This window comes from Lathyrus oleraceus, chromosome 4, assembly GCF_024323335.1.
Source record: "Lathyrus oleraceus cultivar Zhongwan6 chromosome 4, CAAS_Psat_ZW6_1.0, whole genome shotgun sequence".
NCBI classification, from domain to species: Eukaryota; Viridiplantae; Streptophyta; class Magnoliopsida; order Fabales; family Fabaceae; genus Lathyrus; species Lathyrus oleraceus.
The window spans coordinates 333856924-333867824 of record NC_066582.1 but is presented as its reverse complement, the minus strand read 5'-3'; the positions used below and the strand labels follow the sequence as shown (position 1 = coordinate 333867824).

At 35.5% G+C, this 10901-nt stretch overlaps 1 long non-coding RNA gene across 2 annotated transcripts; it reads right to left on the bottom strand.

Moving 5' to 3' along the window:
• Positions 1–3553: 3553 nt before the first annotated feature.
• LOC127075356 (uncharacterized) lies at positions 3554–6002 on the bottom strand. 2 transcript variants are annotated; one of them, XR_007786400.1, is made up of 4 exons: positions 5541–6002; positions 5066–5331; positions 4484–4652; positions 3554–4263 (listed from the first exon to the last, which is right to left on the bottom strand). It is a non-coding gene; the product is annotated as an uncharacterized LOC127075356 (long non-coding RNA). The 2 variants fall into 2 exon arrangements; XR_007786401.1 differs by having other exon boundaries at positions 3554–4207.
• Positions 6003–10901: the final 4899 nt, after the last annotated feature.

The following is a 10901-nucleotide window of genomic DNA, read 5'->3' as shown; positions in this document are numbered from 1 at the left end:
GAAGACTCTAGACCACTTTCTTTTTCATCCTTAATTATAGAAAGGATTTGATAATAGTTAAGGTGTTTTGAATGGATGACGGATACTCGAATAATCGAGTAAGACAACTTGTATCCTAATCGGGAAAAGGAATAGAAGACTCTAGACCGCTTTCTGTTTCATCTGAATATTTATGAAAATAAAGTTGTATATGGTTGACATATTTTAGAATAAACGACAAGCACCTGAACGACTGAGTAAAACAACTCATATCCAAGCATTTGAGAAGAGGAGTTGAAAGCTCAAAACCATCTCCCTTTTCCTATAGTTTGTTAAGAAAATGATTTGATTAAGTTGTATGTTTGCGGAAGATGACAACTGTTCGACTGACCGAGTAAGAGAACTCGTATTCGACCAATTGAGGAGTGAAGTTGAAAACTCAAAGTCAACTCCTTTTTCATTTAGCTTACTGTGAAAATATTTTAATTTAATCGGGGTTTGGAGATTTGTAGAGGAATGATCATTATTTGACTAACCAAGTAAGAGAACTTGTATTCAAATAGTCGAGGAGAAAAATTGAAGACTCAAAGTCATCTCCTTTTTCATTCCTTAATGTAAAAGAATTTGATCTATTTATGCTTAGGTGGATTAAAAATGACGATTGTTCGATTAATCGAGTACAAGAGTTCATGTTTAAATAATCGAGGAGAGGAGTTGAAAACTCAAAACCATTTCCTCTTTTATTCCTAAGTGAAATAACGTTTAATTGTGACCAGGTATTCTAATTCTTAATAAAGAATACTCGACGTTGGATTGAGGTTTTAAATTTGTATTTGTGAGTGAGTTGAATTTATTTAGTGAATAGTTCATCTAATCGATTAATTAAAACCGAATAAGTCTCATTGTAAGAAGGCCCAAGAGTAAGCCATGTGAGGTTGATGGCGATGCTTTTACAAGCGATCGACTTACAAAGGTGTTTTGAAAGTGGGCTCGATTTTGAATAGAGAAATATGTGATTTATTTTTGAAATTGGTTTGAGTGATTTTAAATCAGTGAAATCGACATAATCTTCTCACAATTATAACATGTCATCCATATGCACTCAAGACTCGGTATAAATAAATAAATACAAAATAATCATGCACATACGCTCCACAAAAAATAAACAATTATCTAAATTATAAGTGATATTAATAATAATACAATTAATTAATTAAATATTTAATAGGTTATTTGATTAAATGGTATAAATAATAAAATAATAATAATATAAACAAATAATTAATTAGGTATTAATAATAATATTAACAATATGATTTTTTTAAAGATAGAAAATGAAAGAGAAACAATTATAAGTGATAATAATAATATACTTAAATAATTAAATAATTAGTGGATTATTTGATTAAATGATATAAATAATTAAATAATAATAATATAAACAAATAATTAATTAGGTATTAATAATAATGTTAATAATATCTATCTAATGTTTAAGGATAGAAAATGAAAGAAAAACAAAAAAAAAAGAATAAATAGGCTTGAAATGAAAAGCCCATTAATTTGGGCGCTACTGAACAAAACAGGGGGTTGGTTTGGCAAAAAGGATCTTTGGGCCCAACCTGGGTTGACCCAAAACGAGTCAGCAAGGTCTGGTCAACATTGACCTCCTATGGAGGTGTCTGGGCCATTGGATCAGTGGACTATGACCTGGTCAACAGATCAGATAGAGGTACGTGAGGGTGCACCACCATATAGTGGGGGGATCCACACAGGATCCCCTGGTTGACTCAGAAGTCAACAAAATGAGGTGCCTCATGGAGAGGCCACGTGGCGCTCATGCAGCCACCCTCAGCCCACCATATAAAACTGAACATTTGAGAGAGAGAGAGAGCCATTTTGCTCATCTCGTTCTCTCTCTTCATCTAAAGAGCAGAGTTGCTCTGCAACTCTCTCTTCCCACTTCCGTCACCAACCCCGGCTAAACCTGCCGGAGAAGACGGTGGCGGTCGGCCAACCGCAACGGCGCCACCTTCTTCTCCGGCGACGTCAACCCCAAACCAAAAAAAACAAATACAAACCCTCCCTATTTTTTGCTCCTCTATCCAAATTCGACCTCCCCTTTTTCAAACTCTCTCTCAAATGGCCGGATCGGTACCAAAAGAAAAAAATAAAAATTTAAACCTAACCCTAAACTCTGAGATTCGACCTTCTAAAGTCACGATTCTGGGAAATTAATAGAGGGGTTTCGCTCGGCAAGGAGAGGCGAAGATGATGGTGCAAAAAAATTGAACGAGAATGGAAGATTTACTTGTTTGAAGTCAAACGCCTGCGACGCTCCCCACCGTGCTTCAGATAAGTCGCTTCCTCTTCTTCTATTTTTCGTCTTCCTTTATTTTTGTTTTGAATGACGTTGTTGTTTGGTTTGAATGTTAGGGTTTGATGTTAAAATATATTTTTGATAACTTCTCTTTTTGATTTCTCTCCACCAAAAAACCGTCCTTCTGTTAATTTTGTTCTGGGTATTTATATGATGATTTTTAGATCTTAAGATACCTTGTTAAGTTATCTCTTCCAGATTTCATGGGATAATTATTCTATGGATTTAAGGTTGTCTGGATTAGATATTGGAACATATCCTTGGGTGTTCACTTTGGTTTACTGTGCAAAGAATTAATTTGTCCCTCTTATCAATTGTCTTTCAGTTTTTTATAAGTGCTTATTTGATAAGCTCTTAATCTTTTGAATTGGTTTTGCAGGTTTGCAAAAGTGAAGTGATGTTTGATTTGAGAGGAAGTTTCTGCGCCAGCTTTGGAGGCTAGAATTGGGGCGTTGTGAATTTCAAACCATTGGCTTTGGAAATGCCTTTGAAGTTTTGTTGTTCAACCTGTTGGGTTTACAACTTATTCAAGATTTTTTTTAAAGTTATTTCTGATGTAACAAAACTTTTTGGATAGTGTAATATTTGGATCATGTATTGGTTGTTTGTAACATGTAAATTAGCATATGAACTTTTGGATTATCATGTGAATTTTGGATTAATCGTGTAAACCTTTGGATTATTTGCAAGATTTGTATAATTTTAATTTAAGCTCTTTTTTAGATAATTATGTAGATACTTTTTGGATTATTTTGTAAATTTGGAATTAATAAAATCAATTATGCAATTAATCCTTTTTTAAAACATTCTAAGCTTTATCTCAATATCTCATTTGTGTTAATCATTTAAAATGCTTAAACTCTAATTCAAATTGAAAATGGATTGGGCCAATAATCAAATTGGACTTTCAACTTGGTCACCTCTACTTATGTTTATTATTAGCTTAAATGAACAATGTGAAATGTGCTTCATAAACAATAAAAGAAACAATTCCAAAGTGAATTTTAAAACATCGTCCATTATCATAGTTTTTTTTCAACAATCCACCTTAGCTTAAAACAAATACATGTTTAAAAATGCAATTTGAATCTAGATATTTATGAAGGATCAAGACTTTAGCATAAACATTTGGGATGTGGAAATGAGCTTAATAACAAGTGATCATAGAAAATAAACATGACTTTTAATACTTACTAATAATCAAATGGATTTTGGATTAGTAATGGAAAAAGATTTGAACCATACTTTGCAATATTAATCATGGACATGTTTATGTGAATGAACCCTTTTTTAAAACCAAGAGTTCTCAGGGATAAACCAAAACGGACCTTGTTAACCAAAAAGTCCCAAAGTGCACATACTATCCTATGCTTCAGTTAATAGCCATAATAGACAAAAACAACAAGTGTCTTCTTAAGGATCTTAATAGATGACAATGTCATTGAAGACTTGATGTCACCAAGGGCTGAGAAACCCTAAAATAGAACCTATGTCTTAAGATAAAATTCATGTCTTATAACATTGGATAGTGAATGCTGGTGAAAGATTTTTCCTTACCCGGACAAAATTGGGGTATGATACCCTGCCATTGTTAATCTACTTGCAATTATGAAAGAGTTCACTCTAGAACAATAGAGGGCCTTGTTTCAGTTTGTTACTGCTGTGCCCAGGCTGCCACATGATAGGATGGCGGTTCTAAGTCTGAAACTAACAATTGTGAGGAAGTTGTCGTCAAAACGAAACTAGCCACACAAAGCTGCAAATGGAAAAGCTGCAGCATCAACCGAACAAATATAAACCGCCACGTCCAAAACACATGGCAGCTGTAACAGGAACACCATGGCAGACCTGCATCACAACCAAGCTCAGCAAGCAGCAAACGCATGACAAACGCATGACAGAAGCTGAAAAATGGAAACGGCGGAATTAGATTGAAGCCAAACACTATGCTCTGCTTAAATACACGAAGCCACAACAATGGCGAGAGTTGGAGTTTCAAAAGAATCTCAAAGTTTAGTTACTCAAGAGACCATGCTACTAAAAAACGATTTAAACCTGGGGTTTATGACATCATGTAAAAAAGATGTTAAGGATAGAATTTGCATTACAAATATGAAAGCTTACTCAAGGAGAAAATGCAACAAGGTCCACGTGTGTAATTTTTGACAAAACCGGCAAGACTCCCCTGCAAATTCTTATAAAAGCAGCATCCTCAAGTCCAACACATTTGAGTTCACGACTACAACTCGTTGACAGCTTAGTAGTTGGCAAATATGCGGGGAAAAGACGTCACCTGAATAAGCAAAGGATGAACCCAATGAGAGTAATGCGAAACAGATTATGAGCTATTAGCGTTTGATTGAAAAAAATGTTGTGTGGAATCAAGTTAACATAACATTAGCAGTTATCGCTATTGAGTAGCTTTACAGACAAGTTCAGCTTGATAAGAAACAAACAAAACGTTTCACAATAATTATATCCTACACGTCTCAATAGCGTGTTTCACAAAAAAGGGACCTACATAAGCATAATAGAAGAAAACCACCCGTATTCAGTCAATACTCAACGGAAGTTTCTAACAGAATTCATAACTACCTCCTAACCAACTCCCTCACTTCTAACAAAATCCACAACCACCTAACCAACTTCTAACCGATTCACTACCAAAAGGAGTAGAAGAAGGGAGTAAAAAAGATATAAATATACCTTCGTGATTCTGTTTTGGGGCTGGTTTTCTTCCATCTTCTCTATCCACTATCAATCTTCTTCACTCCCATTTCATCCTCTTCTCACTTCACCCTCAACTGGTCTCATTTCCATTTCTCATCACCTTCAACGAAACTCTTCAATCTTCATCCTCACTGAGCCTCACTTGCATCTAACGTGTAACCTCCAATCATCACCACTCAACCACCATTCTTCGTTCCTTCAGCCATAACCACCAACCAACAAAAAGCCGCAAAACCGAAAACCTGCAATCCACAAATAAGAAAAAACCTTCAATCCATAGACAACCACACTCTTCACGAAATCCCAAGAAACGCTGAAGCTACCACACCTAATCCTCTCTCTCGCTCATGAAGAAACCGAGGTGCAAGAAGGAAGAAGAAGCTCACGGAACTCACTGAAACAGAAGGGAGGAAAGAGCCGAATAAATAGTTTCAACAGAGGAGAACCGAACCTGACACTGGCGCCGTTCCGGTAAACCTTCGCCTCTATCTTCATCTTCTTTGCATATCGAGGTTACCGTTGCGTAGCTTTTCATGAGGGGAATCAAATCCCCAACGTGAGGTGGCTCGATTCCCCTCCGTCGTTGTTTAAATCTCAAGATTATGAGTTAGGGATTCACCACGTTTCTTCTTCGATCCGAGCGATGCTGGGGGAGTTAGAAAATTCTGGTGGCGTATTCGGATTCAAGGCGCAAATTAGGTTCGAACGTGATGTTTGATTTGGTTTTGGAAAGCCTCTTCCGCAGAGGCCATCCTCCGGCACGGCGGAGGGGGACGCATAACATAACAAAAGTTGAGACCAAGGATTGGATGAACGTGTTTCCGTTTCTGCTTTTAATCCATTTAACATGTGCATTACTATTCGTTGTTCCCATTCAATTGTGGTACACGTGCGCATTTTCTATTCAATATGTTTTGTGCCATTGCTGACTCATTGTTACCTTATTTGTTCCTTCATTATCCACTTTTTTTTCTAATATCCACTTTTTTTTCTAATATCCACGTGGGCCATTCTGGATGGGCCTTAGGCCAAGTATTGTTAAGCATTGCCTTGGTTATGCTAATACACCCCTACCCAACTTGCATGCTATTCTTGCTGACTCACCACCATTCATTCGGGCATGCACCCCGACGGATCAAAAGCCCAATTCCAGGTTTTTTATGGCTTTGCTGATTTTTTTTTGTTAGAATCTAATTAGGATTATAAAATAGCATACTTAGGATCTGTAGAATCTTAATTAGGGATTTAGGATAATTAGGTGAATTTTAGCATTTGATTAGAAATTTGATTAGCGTATTAGGATCTAGAATAATTTAGGAATATTAGGTTATTAAAAATTAATTAGATTTCATTAGATTTTAGAAAGGTTAGTTTAATTAGGATAATAGTTCTTTAAAATTAGGATGATTAGGGTTTAATCTTGATAAAATTTTAGAATTTAGATTCTAATGGATTTAGAAATATTAGGTTAATTAGATTAGAGAATCTTTTAAAATTTTAGAAATTAGAATTTTAGGATAAATCTTAATTAGATTTAAATAGAATTTTTAGGAATATTAATAATTTTAGGAATTAGAATATTTTAGAATTTACTATTGATGATTAATTAGAATTTTCATGATTAGAATTTTAACTCAAATATTCCATAGATTGTCGAATGACTGTTTTGCCCCTAGGTTAGAAATAGTCTAATGTTGCCTGTTCCCCTAGTCTTAGGACTTAGAAAATATTCCAAATGAACGTTAACCCTTTAGATAGTTGTACACTCGATTCAACTAATTTCTCCCCACCGATTAAGTTGATCAAAATACGCTTTGATTAACTAAATCCTTTGCTTGTGCTCAAATCCCCAAGCTTAGTTAAGTGATCAAAAGACCCTTTATCACTTGATAAATCAAGTCCTTGTGATCAAGATACATTGGATATTGGATCTCCAAGTTCAATCAAGATTCAAAGATCAAGATCGAGAATTCAAGCCATGCAAATCAGTACAAGATAGGACTATTATTCAAGCACTACAAAGGTCATGAGCAAATTGCATTTTCATTAGCCTCAAGTAATAGAGAAGGAATTGGACTAGAGAGTTTTTACCCCCATTATGAATATCTTTATGTATGGGACAAATGACCCAGTGCTCATCATATTCGCCTCTATTCATAGACTTTAATGCAATTTAAATCGAATAATTGATGAGTCTTTCTTTACAGATTGAAGATCAGACTTCCACCGTTCAGGGTTGCACTTTCTATCCTTTGTTCTCCCAGTAAAATTAAAACCATTTTGTGAATAAACTCAAAAACAATTAACCCTACGATTAGGATTGTACGACACGAGCCTTAAGCAATGGAGAAGGAATGGGACTGGAGAATTCCTACCCCCATTCTGAATATCCTTGGGTACGGGACGAATGACCCAGTTGCTCACTGTATTCACCTCCATTCATAGACTTTAGTATGATCTGAGTCATGACTCTCACTTTAGAATAAAAGCAAACTCACCTCATCAAACTCAGTTTTGCCTTTGGGCTTCATTTTCTGTTTAAAACCTTTTCAGAAATGGCGTGTTACTTCCATTCTACCGTGAACGGCGCTTAAGCCTCCATGTGCGAGCAAGAAAGTTTAACTGCTAGAGTGTGATCCGAGTTCATCCATTCTATCGCAAACAGACAGACGCTTAAAGCTCTCATGCTCGAGCATACAAGCCAGTCGACAGTAGAATGTGAACGTTAATATTGTCCACTAAAAACTACTAACGCATTTGTCCTAGTTCCACGAACTACGGAGCTCTGATTTCCTCATTGCACGAATGAGGATACGTAGGCACGAGGGCCCAAATCCTTGGCGAGCACAATTATCTATTTCTCACCTTTTTCACACTCATCTATTAACCCCCGTTTCCCCTTTCGCGAGTAACCTTCATATGATAACACCTATTCTTGCAGAGAACATTTAAAACGGTTCCCATGGAGTGCCATGGATGTTTGGGGTGCTAATACCTTCCCCTTGCATAACCGACTTCCTTATCCATTTCTCTTTCCCCCGGGTTTTATCTATGTTTTCCCTTTCCTTCGGGAATAAACAATGTTCGATGGCGACTCTGTTGTATCTTTGAGCATGCGATGCGCTCGGATATAATTCGTGTAGCTTCAGCTGGTCAGGCAGCGTATCTTGTTGAAGTGACCATGATGAGTAATGGTGTCTGTCAACGATGGTACAAGCATGTGGACGAAAGAGCTTATGCTTAAGGGGGGCACAGTGGATGGACTCACACTTGAGGAGGAGAATATTGGGAAACAAATATGAGTTGTATTGAGAAAAAAAGTGTGAGTTCTAAGTCTCACATTGCTTAGAAAAGTGGAGGTTGAGCACTTTCTAAATAATAGGACCCATACACCTATCACCTTAAGGTTTTGGGTGAATATGTGATGTCTCTCTACTTGTTTGGGTGAGTCTTTAACCTTTAGGTGAATGTTTGACTCAATGTGAATACTTCTCTCTCACAATGACCTATTAGTTCTAAGGTAAAAGATTTTTAGTATCTTATTGAATAAGTTAAGAGTAAGCTTGGAACCTGGAAAGAAAGACAATTGTTCTTTACATATAGAACAATCCTTGTTAAATATGTTATTGAAGATATTCCCACATACCATATGATGAATTGTGTTGTGCCTAAAACTTGTTTGAGGGAAATTAAAAGGATCTAAAAAGGCTTTATTCGAAGAGATACTGAAGTTGAGAAACACATCCATATAGTAAGATCAGAAGACATTTGAAAAACAAAGCAACAAGGTGGATTAGGTGTGAGGAAACTCACTGACATGAACAGAGCTTGCATTATTAAGTTAGAGTGGAAAATCAAGAGTGGAGATAACTCTTTATGGTGTCAAGTGTTGAAAGCAAAGTATGCTAGGAATTATAGTTTGACTAATAAAGTGGATGCTAAATCCTATAATTCAAGTTTGTAGAAAGGGATGCTTAATATTTGGTTAATTATGGAAGACATGACATTTTGAGAAATCGGTGGTTGTGATATGTTAAAAGTTCAGGAATGAATGTTGGGTGGCTCCAGGTATTATTATGTCAAGTATGATGGAATCTTCTCCTGAAGCTCAAGAGAATGTGAAAGTATCAGGGTTGGTTGATAACAATGGAGATTAGAATCTGGTTTGACTTAGAAGGTTCTTTCTGCAGGAAATAATAGAAAAAGTGATAGGAATTCATCCTCCGAGATCTAATATAGGTTATGAGTATGTCTTTTGGACGACACAAGCAATGGAAAGTTCATAATATCAAGTACTTTTGAAATAATTAGCAATTCTAACAGTAGTATAACCTGTGATTATTGAAGTAGATTGTGGAAGAAGAAGGTGGCATAAAGAGTTAGAATATGGAATATCTTAATTGTGCAACATAATAGCCTCAAAATCAACCAGTTGTTACACCAATTGAATATAAAAGAGAATTATTATATTGATTGTGATGGTGTGGTTGAATCTATAACTCGTTGCGAGGCTGCAAAATTTTTAGAGAGGTTTGGATTACACTTGTGAAAGATGACTATTGGGATCTATTCTTTCTAAATTTGTAGTACTGGATTGACTTTAATATGCAGAACAACTTAAGTAGAAAAGACCAAGAAGATTGGCAAATTGTTTGGGAAAATTCGTGTCAGATTATATGGTTTTGGAGGAATCAAAGGGAGCATGTGGAGGATTATATTTTTCCAAACAACCTTGCAGAAGACATATGGCTGAAAGTGAGAAATTATCATACTAGCTTAATTTTTTATGAAAATATCACAATAGACAAAGTGAAATCAACCAAATCAGATGGACACCTCTAAATAATGAATGCATTAGGTTGAACACATACAGGGCAGTCAAACAGGGCAGTCAAAGGAGAGGGACAATAAAGATATGGAGGATTTATCAAAGATCAACATAGAGTTTGAATAGGAGGAAAATTGCAAAGCTAGAGTCTGGGAGCTTTGGAGAGTTTATGAAGATTTGAATCATGTCTTTGATAAAGGATACAGGAAAGTGAAGCTGCCTGCAAATAGATAGTAAAGAGGTCGTCTCATAAATTACTACCACTTCCTGTAACATGGGAGGTGGTTGAGGTATTCTTCACAAGATAAAAAGCTTGATTACGGGATTGGGAGGTTATTATTTTTCACATATATCGTAAAGAGAATAAGTGTGTGAATGAGCTTGCAAACCTAAGAGTGAGACTTGGTCAAAAACTTCAATTTTATGAAGAATGCCCTCAAGTGTTGAGATCTATACTTTTAGCCGATCTTATTGGTATTAGTTGAAGAAGGATAATTAATTTGTAATTTTTTTCCAGACTCTCTTATATAAAAAAAAAATTATTGAAACATTCATAAATAGAAAATTAAAGATTGAATTACAATACCTTATTTTATTGCATAGGTAACTGGATTTTTATACTCTTAAAAATAATTTTCTGCTTATTTTTGTATTAGTGAATCTCATATGTAGATGTAAATTTTATATATAAACGTGAAACAAATTGATTGCTTAAAGTTAACAACAAACACTTATTAATTACTTCTTATTTGTGTATACTTATAACTTAACTTCTTTACTTTAACTCATTCACATAATTACTTCTTTAATTTTAAATTCAAATAGTATTAATCTTATAATGTTATAATCTTACACTCAAAGAACCCCGCCCTTACATGTCCCGCGCTACATAAGATGCGGATATGCTCTGAGCGACTTTAAATGAGTTTGGGGGATCCACCAACAAGGATAAGCTCCTTGACTTCAAGGTCAACACGACCCTAA